This window comes from Cydia strobilella, chromosome 1 (genome assembly GCF_947568885.1).
Source record: "Cydia strobilella chromosome 1, ilCydStro3.1, whole genome shotgun sequence".
NCBI classification, from domain to species: domain Eukaryota; kingdom Metazoa; phylum Arthropoda; class Insecta; order Lepidoptera; family Tortricidae; genus Cydia; species Cydia strobilella.
In genome coordinates, this window is record NC_086041.1 from 10,091,422 (window position 1) to 10,109,254 (window position 17,833).

The window sequence follows — 17,833 nt, forward strand, 5'->3', positions numbered from 1 at the left end:
CGCTTGACTGCACATTTCTAATAGGTTTTCCTGTAATCTATAGGTAAATAACTATTTCGCGTGGTCATTTTATGCCTATTTTCCTGAATAAATTCTAAACTGTTTATCCTTAAATTATAAAAAATATATATTTGAGATTTTGAGAGAATGAGCTCTTTCATTTGACATGTAGGTAAAGTGATATAGTTTGAAAAACTTTATTTTTAATTTTGTCATTTACCCCCTAAAACTGGCCCCAATGTTAAAAATTCATTTGTTTAACGTTATACGTCTTTGGGTCCAAAACTTACATACGCATACCATACATTAATTTAATTGGTCCAGTAGTTTCGGAGAAAATAAGCTGTGACAGACTGACAGACAGACAGACAGACGCATGAGTGATCCTATAAGGGTTCCGTCTTTTTCCTTTTGAGGTACGGAACCCTAAAAAAACGTTTATTTAGAAGACTTGCCTGCGAGTGGGTACTATAACTGACGATATTATTTTCGATATCCTTATATGTAGCAATTGTAGCATCAGTATTATAATAATTATTCTAAGTAATAATGACTTATCCCAACTTTATGTCTGATAAAATAGATGATGACGTAGTTACAAACCGTGTATTACACTGACTTAACGATTTAAGGCTGATTTTAGTGACACGCGGACCGTCCGCGCGGATCGCTCCGCACCGCCAAATTCTATGAGAAAGCTGTCCGCGCGGATAAATATTGGTCCGGTGCGGAGCAATCCGCGCGGACGGTCTGCGTGACACTAAAATCAGCCTTACTCATTATTATTCACAACGACGGGACAAGACCAAGTTCGGGTAGTTCGAAAAAGTCGCGCGCCTAGAAGATATTGATGTCAACATTATCCAGTCTTCTCCGAGACCACGGGGACAACGCCGTCCTCGAAACGTCGGAGATAAATTTAAAACTTATTTTACGCGATTAAGTCCCGTCGATGTGAATAATAATGAAACCGTGTATTACTTAGTTTAATCTAATTCTTGATATCAACGTAACTTCGAGTTACTTCTGGATAAATTCAACATTGAAGCAACACTTCCTCGATTAACAACTGCAACAACCTCTCTTTGTTCGGCGATAAATACTTTATAGCTTACCGTCGAGCAAGGTTGTACGATTGTAACATTCGTAACCCGACCTACCGAATTTACAAGGTTGTTTTTTGTTACTCCTAAATGAACAAAACCAAATTACAAAGCACGAAACGCCACAATACATGCTGTAACATTATCTTATAAGAACACATTATTGTTGAGCCGAAAAGTTTATTGTATAAATGTAAACTTCCTGGAGACATGAATCCTAAAGGGTTTAATGTGTGGAACTACACATGTTAAGCGTTTTAATTTAAAACATTTGTTAAGTTAAATATACAATGGCGGTTAGTTTGGCGCTAGCTGACGCTAACCTAATCGGTAGACTCGGTAGTGACCCTGCCTTAGAAAGCAGGAGGTCCCGGGTTCGAATCCCGGCAAGGGCATTTATTTGTGTGTTTATCACAGGTATTTGTTCCTGAGTTATGGATGATTTTTATGTATATAAGTTTTTATATATAAATAGGTATATATGTATCGTCGTCTAAACCCACAACACAAGCCTTATTGAGCTTACTGTAGGACTAGGTCGATCTGTGTAAAACAGTTCTAAAATAATATTTTTTAAACCATGTTTAAATTGTTTAAGTTAATAGTTTATGATATCAATGTATTGTCTATTAATAAATATACAAGATTATGATATAATGAAGAAATAACTACCGTAGTCAGGCTCAATTTTTAAATTCCCGGTAATCACGTGTGCTACCTGGAACAACCAACGACCTACTAATATCTAGACATAAATAGTGAGCAATTTATCATTAAGTGCGCATGATAGCTGGCTTTTGCCTAAGTGCCCCCTTTTAGTCCAAATAACTGGCAGCTATAGCGCACATCAGCTATCAACCCTAATAGATAAAGCAATCACTGCTTTTTGCCGACGTTTCCTTAAATCACCCTCATAAAATAAATCGGTAGAACCTACCCTCGGGTTTGAGGAAACCGGTAGTTATTTCATATCAGCCATCCAAGCAAGAGCTCTGATGTTTTTAAATTTTCAACTGAAGATATTTCACTAGAAATATTTGCTGGTTCTACGAAAACTGGTTTTAGTGTTAGATAGACGTCGGAGTAGACAGAATGGCTCAATTTGTCTTCTGCAACGTAAGTGGCTCCATGATTTAAGAGCACGGCTGCCCACTCGGTACAGTAGGAAACCACTAAATCTCGGGAATGGGCTAGAATGCCGAGATCAGGTGAATTAGTGTCAGACACTTGAGTTGTAAACGAAATTGTGGAATTCCGTTTCCGCACATGCACTTTACACATAATGGGCTGTAATTTTACTGTAATGAATTATTGATTATTGGTCATCTTATTCCTAGTTACAGATATTATGTTCATAGTAGTGTAGTCTAATGATATTTAAAAATTCCTGCGCATAAACAATAACCTCTGATATAATTAGTAGGTACGAGATTATCATGGCAGTATTTTTATAGGTACTTATATATACATAGATTTCCTTGTTATCAGATCAGGTGGCCTTAATTTAACACGCTCTGGCTATTTTTTATTCACTCTCATATTTCATTCTATTGCATTCCTGGCTATTTTATTCTATTATAAAATTTCGTATTAAATTCGTATCTCATGTTAATTCAATATTCTTTTTTTGTATTAATATATAGGTATTTCAAAACAAATGAAATATTGAATATCAATGCGTGCCTAAACGAGGTGGTTGGTGGTTGGTGCTCGATTATGCCAATCAGAAGTGACACATAGATATCTATCACTTTCGATACTACAATTTACAATTACTATAAAACCGTATAAAGTCTTTGTAAAAACTATTAAGATCTCATCTGTAAACGAATATAATCATAATATCAACAATTGTTAAGATCTGCTTTAAACTTCAGAAATATACTTACCGATTAGAAACTAAACGTTATTAACTTATTACTTATTAGACCTTGTAGTTTAATATCGATCTGTTTCTATTATAAGCATTCAATTCGTCATAATATCAGTCATCACGAATTAGAAATTGAGTCAAGGTTTGCTTCATTGATATAGTGCTTATTTTTTTAAATAAATGTCACAGCTGCCATAGCTGGCTTACTTACTTACTTACTTAATGGCGCAGCAACCCAAAATGAGTTTTGGCCTCCGGCACGAGTATACGCCAGTCGTCTCGATCCTGTGCCATCTCCCGCCAGTTATCGGCATGGAGAGTGCTCAAATCTACTCCAACAGCATCGCCCCAGCGATACCTGGGACGTCCGATCGGCCTCCGCCATAGCTGGCTACTAAATTTAAATTCATTATTATTTAATATTTACCTATTCATGTTTAAGTCTATGGGATCAATGTAGGTTGTCTGACGTGCAACCCTAATCATGATAGTGCGCAATATTAGCATGATTGTTAAATGGCTTCTCACGTAGCGTACGAGCGAAGGATTGGACAATTTTAATATTAGCCGAGGTGAACAGCCTGCCATATGCTGGTCTTTTAATTTTCAGTAGGCCGTAATTCTTCTCTTTATCGTTTATTAATTTTATAGTTCATTGGACTTCTCCGCTTCTGTGATGTGTTTGACCCACTTAGTTTATCTTGAATGTTAGTGACATTTAATAGTTTGACATTTTCAATATCTATTTCTGATATCTATGAATTTATTTTTATCGATTTGATATTCTCAATATTCTCATACGAGCATCATTCAACACAGATGCATTTGATCTCTACACATACAAAACTCAGATTGTTGTTGCTTCTTATGAATATCATTATTTCATCCGTTTGTTACACATTAATCTTGTATTTCAGACATGGCATCATTAATAACCGAACACTTGGTTGATTACACTAGGAAGTTTAATATGTTATTGCACGTGGAGCCAAGGCCTCCGGTATTACGTACTCAGTAATTATAATGATTAACTTCATTGTTAGGCCTGTCAGTCAAATTTTTCGCTCAGATTACTATTTCCACTCCAACTTTAACGATTACGCCATTTCAAAAGTTTCAATGGTTTGAAATCATTTTATTTGTTTATTTTTATTTTTTAATATTTGGATTGAAATCTTGCACACACGCACTTACTCACTACCTTTCGCTGCCTTAACTTGCCTTTATTTATGATAGTATAGGTATAATATATTAGTATGTATGTATTATATTATTGTTTGAGTCTTCAGTTTATTGAATTAAATATATATCGGCACTACCCGTTGAATGTTGTAAGCTCTTAGTTTCCTGCTACCGAAAAGTTGTCTGGAAGAGATAGCTTCTTAGCAATAAGACCGCCTGTTGTTACCTAGCTTTTAAGTGTATTTCATTTTCTGTGTATTTTTAACTGTATGGTGCACAATAAAGCATATTTACTTACTTACACGCAGCACGTAGCATAGTGTCAAATATGATCTTGATTGTTTACTGCTATACTGTATTATTTACTTATAATAAACAGTTATTCGCTCAACGAGCTATAATTGAGGAAAGTCTTTTCAAAAGGGCTTATTTCTCTATGAACACCATACAAAAATAAGCCCTTTTGAAAAGACAGTCCTTAATTGTTACTTATGGATGCTAGAATTTCTAACTTACTTATCAATTTTCTGCTAAGAAAATAAATCTTTTATTTTTGCGTACAAACCTTTGTTCACGGAACACTTATTTCACATGAAAATGCATCATGCATGCATCTATTGCTCGTCTTTATTTCTACATTCGGGAATCACGATGTAATTCCCATTAAGCAAGTTCCCTATGTGGCCAACCGCAAAACATCTAATTGCACGTTGTATTATATCACAGTTTAGAATGTAAATATCATAGTAGGCCATCTGTCATTTGGATACATCACTATCATCATTCTATCAACACTTAATATACGATATTTGAATAATGACCTTTTATATTGCGTTATTCCAGAACTAAGCACATGCCTATTGTTCTTTTAAAAGCTATATACAATTTGCAATAGGTACGCTTTTACAATCTTTGTGTGGACCGTACAATGGAAACATTTCTGTACAACATTTTAAATCAATGGCCATGTGTCGAAACTAAAGGGCTTCTGTTAACATGAAAACTAACAATTTAACTTCCCATTTCTCAATACAAAGCTCTTGATACTTTGTACGCAACATTCTTGTTTTGGTTTGCTGTTTGAACTATTGAATTCCAATGTTACGTGGCTTCATTGGTACAGGTACATATACTGAGCCTGTTAGTAGAGCAGTTTCAGGTGATAATGTGGACACGCTGGACAAAAGCACCAATTTTTTTTCAGGTACTTGTTAGGTCCATAGCTTTATGTTTTTGATAGGAACCAACTCCTCCGTCGGCCATCTTTATTTTATGGCGGCCATTTTGAATTATACGTATATCATTAATATCTCGAGTTCTAAATAACGTAGAATCACAAACTTAGTGTCTAAATATACATATTTGGGGTCAAGGAATTCACCTAGATATTTTTTAGAGTCGAGTTCCCAAAGAATATCAAACAGACCCCTGTTCCTAAGTTTCCTCTGTCCATCCGCCTGTCTGCGTATCAGCAATAGCTAGTGTTAAAATTTTCACAGAAGTGGTTTTTTATTGCTGCTTTAACATACATCCATAAAAATTAAAATAAATTAAAAATTAAACAGTGCTCTTATACATGAAACGTAATTTTATGGCGTTTTTTTTTCCGCCCATAACAATCGGTATATCTCTATTTAGAACCGTAATATGTAGACACTTGAAATTTCTGCAGATTATGTATTACTATAGCCTCTATAATAACAAGCAATAAAAATATATTAACGTTAATAATTGGTTTATTAACATAACTTAAACCAATAATATAAATAAACACCAATTTTGTATTTTCAAGTAATTTAGTAACTGAGATATCGGTAAAATACTAGTTGAACTCCCTGACCCCAAATATGTATATTTAGACACCAAGTTTGTGATTCTAAGTGAATTAGAACTCGAGATATTAATAATTAACTATAATTCAAAATGGCCGCCATGAAATTAAATATAGCCGACGGAGGAGTTGGTTCCTATCAAAAACTTAAAGGTATGAACCTAACAAGTACCTCTAAGAACAAATTAAATTACTTTCTTATGAAAATATTTTAATTTGTATTTTTACAAGTGGTCACACTACTATTTAAACTATAAACGAAATAAATATCATATACAAAGGAAAAAAATGACCAAGGCCTCCAGTGCCCGGGGCTCGGCCGAGCGGTTGAGGCATCTGTCGCGTAAACGAAGGACGCTGGTTCGATTCCAGCCCCGGGCACTGGAGGCCTTGGTCATTTTTTTCCTTTGCATATGTTATTTATTTCGTTTATAACAAGTACCTGAAAAAAATTGGTGCTTTTGTCCAGCGTGTTCACATTTACGACAATTTGTTCGAGCACTCTGCCCCACTATGTAGACTGTAGGCACACATTCAGCATCCATTACCTGTTTGGTATGGTATGATTCATTTTTCTTTTAACAGCAAGAGTTATGGATCTTTTATAATTTCAAGCATCATTTGTACTTATTTCCGGGCCCTTGAACTCAAGTACCTTGTTGTGGAGTTTAAAACAAATATTTATTTCTGCGTGCTTTACAATCCTCTGTTTATAAAACGTGTAGACGGTCTTATCAATTTTATATTTATTTGTTACAGGTAACTGTTTGGTGTCTCCGCGCTATGCCATTTAGCAAAAACAGCATCACTAGATTTAAGGTTTGACTTCGTATTACGTATAGAATGAATCATCATTTTAAAAGCTGTAATATCTTTTATTACGTTGCATATCATGATGTGATGATGATGATGATGATGAACTGTTTGGTGTTTCCGCGCTATGCCATTTAGCAAACATAACATCACTAGATTTGAGGTTAGACTTCGTATTACGTATAGAATGAATCATCATTCTATAAGCTGTAATATCTTTTATTACGTTGCATATCGAGGCCAATTTAGCCCACTGTTGTTCACCAATTAATAATATCTGCAGTAAATATTTCTCTATTGTTACTATTATTATTGGCCGTGGTAGATTTATAACAACGGGCCTGTGCACCATTCAGAGCCAGAATGTCTTTCGTGAATTTGAACCTAATGGTACTTAAAACGTTACCGACTATACGTCACGTGTAGCGTAATTATTCAAAGCGAAGCCTGCGAAGGCTTTAGTGCCATAATCGTTATCAGATCGACAGGTTATTGCTCCCGGGTGCGATTTATCGGAATACTTATAACTCACATACAATACTATATTTGTGTAAATAACAAACGTAATAGATTACTTTTTATATAGCAGTGTCTCAAAAATTTAAATTATTCGTGTTCATTTTGTCTTCTCGTTCAAATTTAAAGTTGATGAATGCAATGCACCCTCTAGGCTATACGATTTGAATGATTGCAGCTTGTCGCCTGCGGCTGTTGACTTGAGAATCCACGTGTGATTATACATAATGCATGAGAGATCTTTCACTTTGATTTTGTTGCACTACTTTTTGGTATACCTTGCAGTTCTTTTGTAGTGCCTCAATGGCTAATATTACGTTCAGTGAATTTATATTTGTTTACTTCGGAATTATAAACATAGCCGCGTTTATTTGTGCTAAAATTCTGTCCTAAATCCGGGCCCCAATCTTTTGCGATCAAAGTTTACCTAGCCGAGAAAGCACTACGATGATGAGGGGTTATGATTGGTGTTACTTTATTTTTAACGCATCGCATCCTTTTAAAGCTTTCCTTCTTATTTTATTACATTATTCGAGTAACTTCACGAAGCATATGGCTATTTCATAATACGGCCCCTCGTGCACCGCAGCTGCGCCTGCGCCTCCCATAAACACGTGTTCCACGACTACTGCCAATTTAGGTTGAAAGGCCGTAAGTGTATATGGGCATTTGACATTTATGTGCCCTTTTACTTAGGCGTGAAGCAACCCCAACCTTAGTCATATCGTTTAGATTGATGCATTCAGAAAAGAAAATACTGAATGTGTTTGCTATGTTTGCGACTTTTACAAATAGTCATTCAAGTGCAGTAACAGTAATAATAACTTGTTTGTTATGAGCATTATGTTCATTAAATGGGTTAAAATTATTTTCGTTGTCTTGTTTTTAACCACTGTCACGCTTCTATTTTTGTCTTATCAAATAAATAAAGTTGAGTGCTATGCTATTACACGTCTTTCTAGCTGTAGATTATAATTCTCTTGAAAAAAAATCGAAACTAAATTTCATCCCATACAAAAAGCTCCACTCCGTCACATTTTTTGGGGACAACAACAAGACAACGGAAGGAATTTTGACCCAAATATTACATCACGTCACATTAACTGATAAATTCGAAATATCAGTAATAAATAAATCACTTAAATCAGCCAATTTCAAATTCGGTGCCAAATGTAGTAATAATTGACGCTCTATAGTCATCGATATTAGGTATACATATTTTTACAAGTTAATAAATTTGTACATTATGTACTATTAGATACACCATATGAATAAGTTTTCGAATATTGTTCTAAAGATTTGAAAGCTTATGGAAACGACACATCAGTCTAGCTAGGCTTGATTCCCGGATCTATCAATGGATTTGAACGGATTTATTGGACACTAGAATCCACAACGTGCTGAAGTGGACTTTTTGTACATTTGGATCCATCAGTGTATTTTGAGAAACTTCGCACTATGCCTATACTTTTTATTATTTTACTTTTTGTTATCTGGTTAGGTTATTTCCTTCTTACCCTGAGTCGACGGAGCCCCGCTTCGCGGGGCTCCTATTTCTGGGCGCTTTGACCTTCGGGCATCTGAAGCTACCTAACGAACCTAACATACCTACCGACCTACGCTTTTTTCCCCAAAGTGTAATGTTTTCACGGACGTCACACTAAATCAATAGGTAGGTAGGTTAGGTTCGATAGGTAGCTTCAGATGCCCGAAGGGCAAACCGCCCAGAAATAGGAGCCCCGCGAAGCGGAGCTCCGTCGACTTAGGGTAAGGAGGAAATAACCTAACCAGATAACCTACAAGTAATGAGAAATTCCAATTTCCATTTTTAAATTCATACATGTATTTATTAAAAGTTCACTCAATTCCATTCCAGTCCATTAATGGATTTTAGGAAACTTTTTGGTTAAACAATCTATTTGGATCCTAGTCCTCAATAAAGTCTACTCAAATCCATTGATAGATCTGAATGCACAAAACGTCCACATCCGTAATGGACCCTTTTTTTTAGTGGACGGACGGCACTAACGGATTTTAGTGGACGGAGGAAAAAAATCTGATAATTACTTAAACCAACATGCAGCTATTATACTATTGTATAGTGTTTTAGTATGCAATATGCAGATGAATAGCTAGTGTTAAAATTATTTCCGTCGCCATTGCTATTAAAGCTCTTAACTACATATTACGTACAGCCGGATACTTATTAGCGTTCGACCTCTAATGAATTGGTTTCTATGATCTGCAATTTGCATCCGTACAAATCTCATCTAGACATCAAAACAGCCTCCCGAGGCAAGACGAGTAGTTTATAGAAACTGAAAGCGAATGGAAGGGTTGTAATAGTTGTAAATCAAACGCGAATCGAAATTCATCTATTGCAGATTGGCTGCGTCGTATGATACGACGTGATACGCGCAGTCATTACTATGATTTGCGGCGGGATTGACTTCGACACAGTCCACAGATAAAATTTGTGTTTTGTAAAACATAAAATAAAGTCTATCCGCTAAAATTAACGTTTCATTAGCGGATTATTTTTACCTGGTTACTTATCCAAAATACTATATTTTCTTATTTTATTATTCATCTAGAAACTTACTTAAATATAGTAACCTCATTACAGAGTTTCGATTTCAAAATGTTTAATTAAACTAAATAGTTCCGTGATTGTTCTTTTCATCGCTACGTAACGTAAATAGGGGGAAATAAGGCAACAATTATGTAGTTTTAGTTAATAAGACTAGAGGTCCTATTACTTACCTAACATGGTATCACGGTTACAAGACTACATCAGGCGGCATTTATACGACAGAAGAATACAATTTGTAATACGAATCATGTACTCTTCGACCATCCCATACCTACATTTACCTAGTCAATAATATAGCCACATGGAGATGATGATTAGATAAACATGTCTTAGATCTACAGTTGCTAGTGTTGGTACTGCATATGCAATGTAGGTTGTGGCAACATTGTGGCTGATTGCGCATTTCGCAAAGTTACAGTTTCACCGGCGAGAGAACCGTGAAAGTCCTGGCCATCATTGTTTCATTTCATCCGCCGCGGTTTACAATCTCATCGCATTTTGTAACTACCTTTTATTTGTGTATCATTAGAGATGCGAGTTTGTATATGATAATTGTGCAGACCTGAGTGCCTGGCTGCTTATAACGTTTACATAATTACCATACCTATACTGTGTAGTGAAGGTGAGATGTCATATTTATTTTTGTTGGTTTATTGACTTTAATGTCATAAGGATTTAAGTAGACGCTGTTACGTTATATTATTGCAGGTAGATGCACAAACATTTATCTTTTAGAAGTAGTCTGCGAGTTATTTATTTATACATATTCATTTGGTGTTACGTACATAGATATCTAATTATTGAATGAACACTGCTAAGCATGGAAGAGTATATCTTCTATGCAGTTGTTAAAATCGATTCTAATCATAAGCTTAAAATGTGCATACAATGTGCAAATTGCGCAAGTAGTAGGTAGTAGACGTGTAGATTGTTGTCATTTATTGTGTTAAAGGTCTTTAAATATAATATCTGTAACATCGGCCTTCATTTTTCTTACACTACTTCAATTACCGGAGTGTTACAACATCGCCTTAATTCTGATGAGTCATAGCAATCTAGTAATTTAAAACACTTGCGGCTTTGTAATTTCGTCAAAACGTGTCTTGAAGTTGCGATACCTAGTTTACAATTATCTCAAAGTACACTCTTGCTGAGATGAATAAAGTAGCTACAACATCATCAAAAATACTAACAAAAATGCAAATGGCTAATGACTAGAAATATTTATCTCGGCAAACTGGCAACATTGAAAATGTATAACGAAACTATACTACTTTAAGAGGATTGTTTTAAAACGCAAAAAGTAACTTGTTACTGTAAAAATCATGATCTTAATGAATGTGTTGCGGATGTTGATACTATTCAAATAGTAGTTTAAATAGTAACAACATCTATTGTATCATTTGTATCAAAATATCTATAATATGTTTTCTTAATCCTGCTTTAGGATGGTATTCCACCTGTCATTTCTTGGTCCAATGTGCATTGCGTCTCACTCTCTCACTAAGTAAAATGTGAGACGCAAATACACATTGGACAGGTGGAATCCCACCCTTACACAACTTGATGTCCTGTCACTGTTAGTGAAATTAAATTCCAATAAAAAGTTTATTAAAAAATTTAATAATTTATTTAAGTTTAATGAAATACCTATGCTTGGCCTTGCTTTCCATTTGATGCACATTGCACAAAGGGTGGGTAATTTTTACTTTATTTTATTTTATTAGGGAGCACAGTTAAAAAAGGTGCCCTTTGGTAATTATTTATTGCTCGTTTTAGATTTTATTTTTAACTTTTTTTACTGCCTCCGGATTTTAGTTAATGTTCTAGTTAAAATATTGTGAAAAACATATGTTTATTTATTGGCTCTGAACCTTTACAATACTATTTCGAGACAATAAAGAGACAACACATATAGGTATATATAAATGCTATGTAATACTTTTTTTTTTCGAAAAAAAAGTGACCCACCCTATAATGCACATTCAACTATTGTATTGTAACAAACAATTGAGCGTTCATGAATCTCATTGTGTTCGATTTCTGATTTCACAGAATCATTATTTGATTTTGTTTATCTAACCTGTTACAGCATGCGTTAGGTGTGACATTGGTGACCTTATGATATGTTAGCTTACTTCGCCGATTCGCTAAGGTGTCATTTCGCAAGTTTGCTATGGCTGTCAGCTGTCAGTGCGTTTGCAACGCATGTTGCGTCGCTTCGTTTGTTTATGTTTGAAAACTTGAGAAGTTGCTATTTTTTCTTTGAAAACATGACATCTCCTTTATATGCTACTTTCGTTACGTTGTAGCCTAATAAAGGTTGAAATCCGTGTACTAAGTCGGATAATGGCCCCAATTTTGTAAAATAAAGGTTAATTCTTTACACATTTCATACAAAACGTAAGAGTGAGAATCCTCAGCATTGAGTAACAATTCCTCTTTAAAAGAAGCATTTCGCTATACCACGTTTGAAGGGAAAAGAAAATACGATGGGGTTTTGTGGCCGGCCTTTTGATCTCTTGCCTTTTTGTTCTCGTTCGTGTTGGTGAAAACAAGTTCGCGTGTACAACAACTCATAATACCGAAGATTGCCCTATTGATTGAAGTCATAGCTCATGGCACGCTACGACCAAAAATCATAAACGCCGTTGCTTTACATACATAAGCAAGCAATAGTAGTTTTTCCATAATAATCTCACTGCACTTGTTCATAAGTCATCTTCCGAGATCGACCAAGCTGTTAGTTCCCATTGTCAAGTAATTACATTAATATTCCAGCGTTCTAGTAACCGCTGAGATTTCGTTACTGATTTCATTATATGTTTTTACAATGTAGCGTAGCTTCATATAAACAGGTATTTTAATTGTGCGCAATGCAACTATGTACTCCTTCCCGCGAGAGCTTGAACCATCATGGTCTAGTTTTTATGCGTGTACGTACAGTAGTGGCAAGATTCCACAATAGATGGCGCTGGCATCGAGATAGAACACGCTAACGTTTGTTCGACGTAGTTTTATGGGGTGCCTCGCGTTCGCTGATTTTATCAACTTTGCGCAGAGGCAATATCGTAACCAATGAGGTTTATCCGAGGTGCGATTATTGCTAGTTGAAAACTTTACCAATACCCCGCCGTGTGGACGTGAAATACCGTCCGCTATGGCAATTTTTGAATGGCCGTAAAGGCCTCAAAATCCACATAATACATAGTTATACATTTTATAAAATGGGACAACATATCGATCGACACTCGAATGTTTATCTTTTAGACGACAGTGGACGACCGCCTTTCCATACAAACGTAATCCCCATTTTCCTCTCAGGATATTTACTATTATTTACATTATTGAAAATTTTTGACACCATTTGATGTACATCAACCACATAACAGGCCCCTTCGTTTGACTTCTTTCGATTTTGTTTATTTTAAGGGTTAGAAGGGAAAAACAAATTCCGTACAATTTTTTAAACACTCCACACTAATAATTAAATATTCTAAATGTAATCATACTTTTTATAATGTAAATATCCAGAGAGGAAAGTGGAAACCACGTTTGTATGGGCAGCGGTGGTCCCCTTTCCTCTTAATTATTGTAAAATTAATTAAATCGCTTGAAGACAGTTCAACATTATTTATTACATTTCCTTTCTCGCGACGACGTTTCAAAGTTTCTAACCTACCCAGCAGACCCCACGTGTCGCAAGTCGCAAATTTATTATCTAAACGCAAATTACAAGTGAATGGTTGACATATCCCATAAACTTGGTTCTCAGACTCGACGTTAATTTCCCATAGAGTCAACTTTAATTTGCCATAGGTACAGTAAACGGAGAGCTTGGTTAATTGCAGCTTACCGTTGATACGTAGCTGATGTTGGCACTATGCGTGGAGAAGGTAATTGCGCTAATTTGTGCCAGTCGTCGGCTGTGGGAATTAGAAATTGGGGTTCAACTGATTTATGAGCTTGTCCTTACGTTTTTATCGATTTAAGGTCCGTCTTGACACATATTTTAACTTGTTTGAATTTTTTAAATAATTTTAAGTAGTTGTACTGAATCAATAAATGTATAAACTTATAATATATATACCTATATATATATATGTTCCTGGTTCCATATATTGAATATAATCTGTAACATCTGTATTCTTTATGTAATAATAATGTTTATTCTCTCTATTTTAAAATAATAATATGACATACGAGTAACTTTGATCAAATTTTAACCGAAGCTATCAAAATTTTCAATCATATCATAGCAGATGGCGAATGGCGATCCAAACCATTATGATAATGTTCTCATGTCAACTCACCGACTGGTCAATTGACTGTATTGAGCACAAGCTATCATGTCAAGTGTAATAGGATTAGTCGCCTGCCTCAGTGTAAATAAGGCGCAGCCATCGCGGATTAACAGTAAATTGAGTATTTCCGAAGCAAACGTACTGAGAAAATTGCGCTTGGGCATATCCAAGACCCGTAGTACCGCCTCGCGTCCGCTCTACCTTTTGCGGTGACATAACCTATATTATAACGGTTCTTGCAATGGATTTCTCTGCGGTATTTCAAAGAACCCTTAGAGGTGTTCTGTAGAAATGTCGTTCTCATTGACAGCGTAATTACGCCCGTCTGTAGCAATGCTGACAGTAGTAAAAAAACGTTTCTCTATGCGAAACGTCTGCGGTATATTTGATAACGCTTCCTTTATTTGTTCACAATCAACGTCCTTAAGTTCGAGTTTTTGTTCCGTGTCAGTCAAAACACGGTCGAGTTTGGGCCTTGGAATCGATTTCTCACGTCTTCGTCACGTTGTTGAACGAGCATTTGAAAAAACACTGTAAGAAGCCTTTGTGCGATACTTAATTGAACTGGTCGTGGATCTGGATTTGCATAAAGCTTTGGATCGCCTTGTATTCCATTTTTGGACAATTTACGAAGTTATTAAAAAGGAATGATGATGTTCCTCGCTTTTTTTGTATGCAAGTAGGTATACCTACTTAATTGTATATACCTTGCTGTTGTTATTCGGACAGTGAACAAGTAAATTAGAATGACCCTGTTGTACTCTTGACTTGATAGAGTTACAATGAAATGAACGCATACAAATCGAATGTTCTATTTTCCGAAATACTTACCTAATAAATGGAAATAGGTGTCATATGTTTTAAATAGTTACATCCATAAGAAGCCTCATCAGCCTCATTAGGTAATATACGGTGAAATGTGGTATTTTCTATAAAAAGGTGTGGTATTGGCGATGGCGCTTACGCCATTATAAACGATGCTCCATGCTCCCATATAAATACAATGCCGCGCGACGCTGTGCGGCGTAAGCACGACAATAAGGTCCCTTTTTATAGAAAATGCCCCAAATGTTTGTTGTAAATGTTGTACATAATTACTATAATTAGTACCTACCTTAACTAGTCTATAACTGTAGTTGAACAAAGAAAATCCTTAATTGCAACAAATTTTTCTACTAGCGCATAGATATACTTAATAAGACTATAAATAATAAGATGCTAATTTATATATTAAGTATGTATGCTAATTTACAGGGTCTCTATTGTTTCCCATATAGTTTTAAGTCATCATCATATTGTTTGTTCATAATTTAGTTTTTCTCAGAAACGCGTAACTTTTCATTATTGCCATAAAACAAACCTAACACCTAACCTAACCTATCTATAGGATAACCCGAGGAAATTCTGAAAAGTGTTTCAGAATTATGACGAATAGTAATATGACAATCATTACATTTTATGACTCAATAATTATGTCAAACAAAGGGACCCCTAAATAAAACTATGAAAACGAATTATATCGCGTATATTGAATTTTTAATACATCCCGACGTTTCGAACCCTTTACAGCGTTCGTGGTCAACGGGTGACTAAGGAAAAATTACAAAGTGCAAAAAATACCCACATACTAAAAATAATGAACTATCATAGACTATAAACTTTAAGGCTGGTTGTACATGCAAAATCGGTTCATAAGGCTAGTTATACACAACAATTATTTTCAAGTAAAGATATATATATATACGCGATAAAAACTACGCCGGCTCCAACCCTAGATACACCACGGACCCGAGAAGATTTAATTCCCTCCTAAATTGTAGGAGGGTATCCCAATATGGGACCGGCAACAAACTCGGCGGGACACATCTTATAATATTCAATATACGCGATATAATCCGTTTTCATAGTTTTATTTCATGAGTAACTATCGCGGTAACCGAAGACAATATTAAAGGGACCCCTAATTTACCTCTGCTATTCCCTTGTCCTTCTACGATTTTTTTATGATAAAAATTTACGCCATGCAAGTATTTAATCTGGCTTTCAATAGTCGTAAGTTGAGAATGCCTGCTTACTTACAGTCATGGTTATTCAAAAGTTACTCCCAGTCATGATTTACACCGCCATTGACCGGTGTTCCAAACATTTCGCTGAAACGCGGACAAGCGCGTGTTTTCTGGACATTCGGCTATTTCCGTTCGCCGTCGGCTAAATCCGGCGGCGGCGGCCGATGACTCCGCCGGCACGCCGCATGCGCCGGCGCCGGACCTTGACGTAAACTTGACGTGTGCAAACTGTGCATTGCAACACTGCATTATCAACTTTTTTGCAATAGTGTGAAGATTAATATTAGATAAGCAAGTTCGGTGCAGTATGCCTTGTTCGGGGATGCCTGGGAATGCTCTAATTGATGCCGATGCCAACTTTATTAAGTATTCCGACGATAACGTCGCGTATTTTCTACGATACGATAACGGATCTTCGTGAGAAGATTATAATTAAACTCATCAAAGGAGAGGTGGTGAGTAGCTTACATATCTGTCTGTTTAAATTCTTAGCGGCCAGGCGCTACTCGACTAGGGAACGCAAATGTTTGCCATTACATTTTAACGTATTGTGATTTGTGAGCGACCACCCATGGATTTTTTCTGTTTACTTGTTACATTTTAACAAAACTATAAACGGTACCGTCCAAGTAGGATGCATTTATTAGAAAACGTCTTAGATTTCTAGTTAGCCAGTCACTTAATTACCGTCTGTCGAACTGATCCTCCATTAGCCCGTCTTGTAACAATTATGACGTCTATGCAATACTATGCATAACGTATTGCTTTTTGTATAACGATTAAATATAGGTATATAACTTATTCCAGTAGTCCACGATAAGACACGTCATTTTTGACACAACAATGAGACGAGATTACGAAATGTATATTGCTTTGTGCGATTATTTGAAGCACAATTACGAGTGGAGTCGGACAGCGGTGATTCGCTGGCCGACGTCAGTAATAACGCCAATTATAACGAGAACAGTGCACCGAACATTACTCAAACACTAGAAGCGGAACGGTTTCTTCATACACTCCGGTAAGGTCATCATTCCAATGGAGCATTAGCTTCAAGTCTTCAATATACACCTTTAAAACTACAACATCTCTATCTAGTAAATATTGTCTTTGTTGGCTTCCTGTTTATTTGTTGTTATTTTTAAGCGCATTCTCCTTACATAATTGTTCTGTGTAACCCACTTTCAAGATACAAATGATTCTGAACTCGAGTCAATGGCAGAACACGATGTTATTCCGCAAGAAATAATCTTAGTGTTGATTTCAAATTGTACCATTACAATCCAAGAGCGTAATGAATGGTTTGAGCACTCGGTGAAGGGTGAACACCTGAGATCCAGGCAAATTATACTACTCGCAGTATAAAACTGTACATACAGTACAACCTAGGTTCCATATTTAATATTTCATACCTTGTTCGATTGCAAACAGGGAAAATGAAAATTTGGCAAATTAAACATCGGTCAAATAATGTTTCGTGATTGCGATAGGTAACCTTGTTGCATATGCATTTAGAGCTCTATTAGTTAATACCATCTATTGCAAAGTAAAC

At 35.8% G+C, this 17,833-nt stretch overlaps 1 protein-coding gene and 1 non-coding gene across 2 annotated transcripts in view; both read left to right on the top strand.

Annotated features, from left to right (window-relative positions):
* The window catches only part of LOC134741191 (klarsicht protein), a 357,523-nt gene that overhangs the window by 283,175 nt on the left and 56,515 nt on the right, over positions 1-17,833 (top strand). The gene's annotated exons all lie outside the window — the stretch shown is intronic.
* On the top strand, positions 12,961-13,099 carry LOC134748481 (U4 spliceosomal RNA). Its single transcript, XR_010128417.1, has one exon. It is a non-coding gene; the product is annotated as a U4 spliceosomal RNA (small nuclear RNA).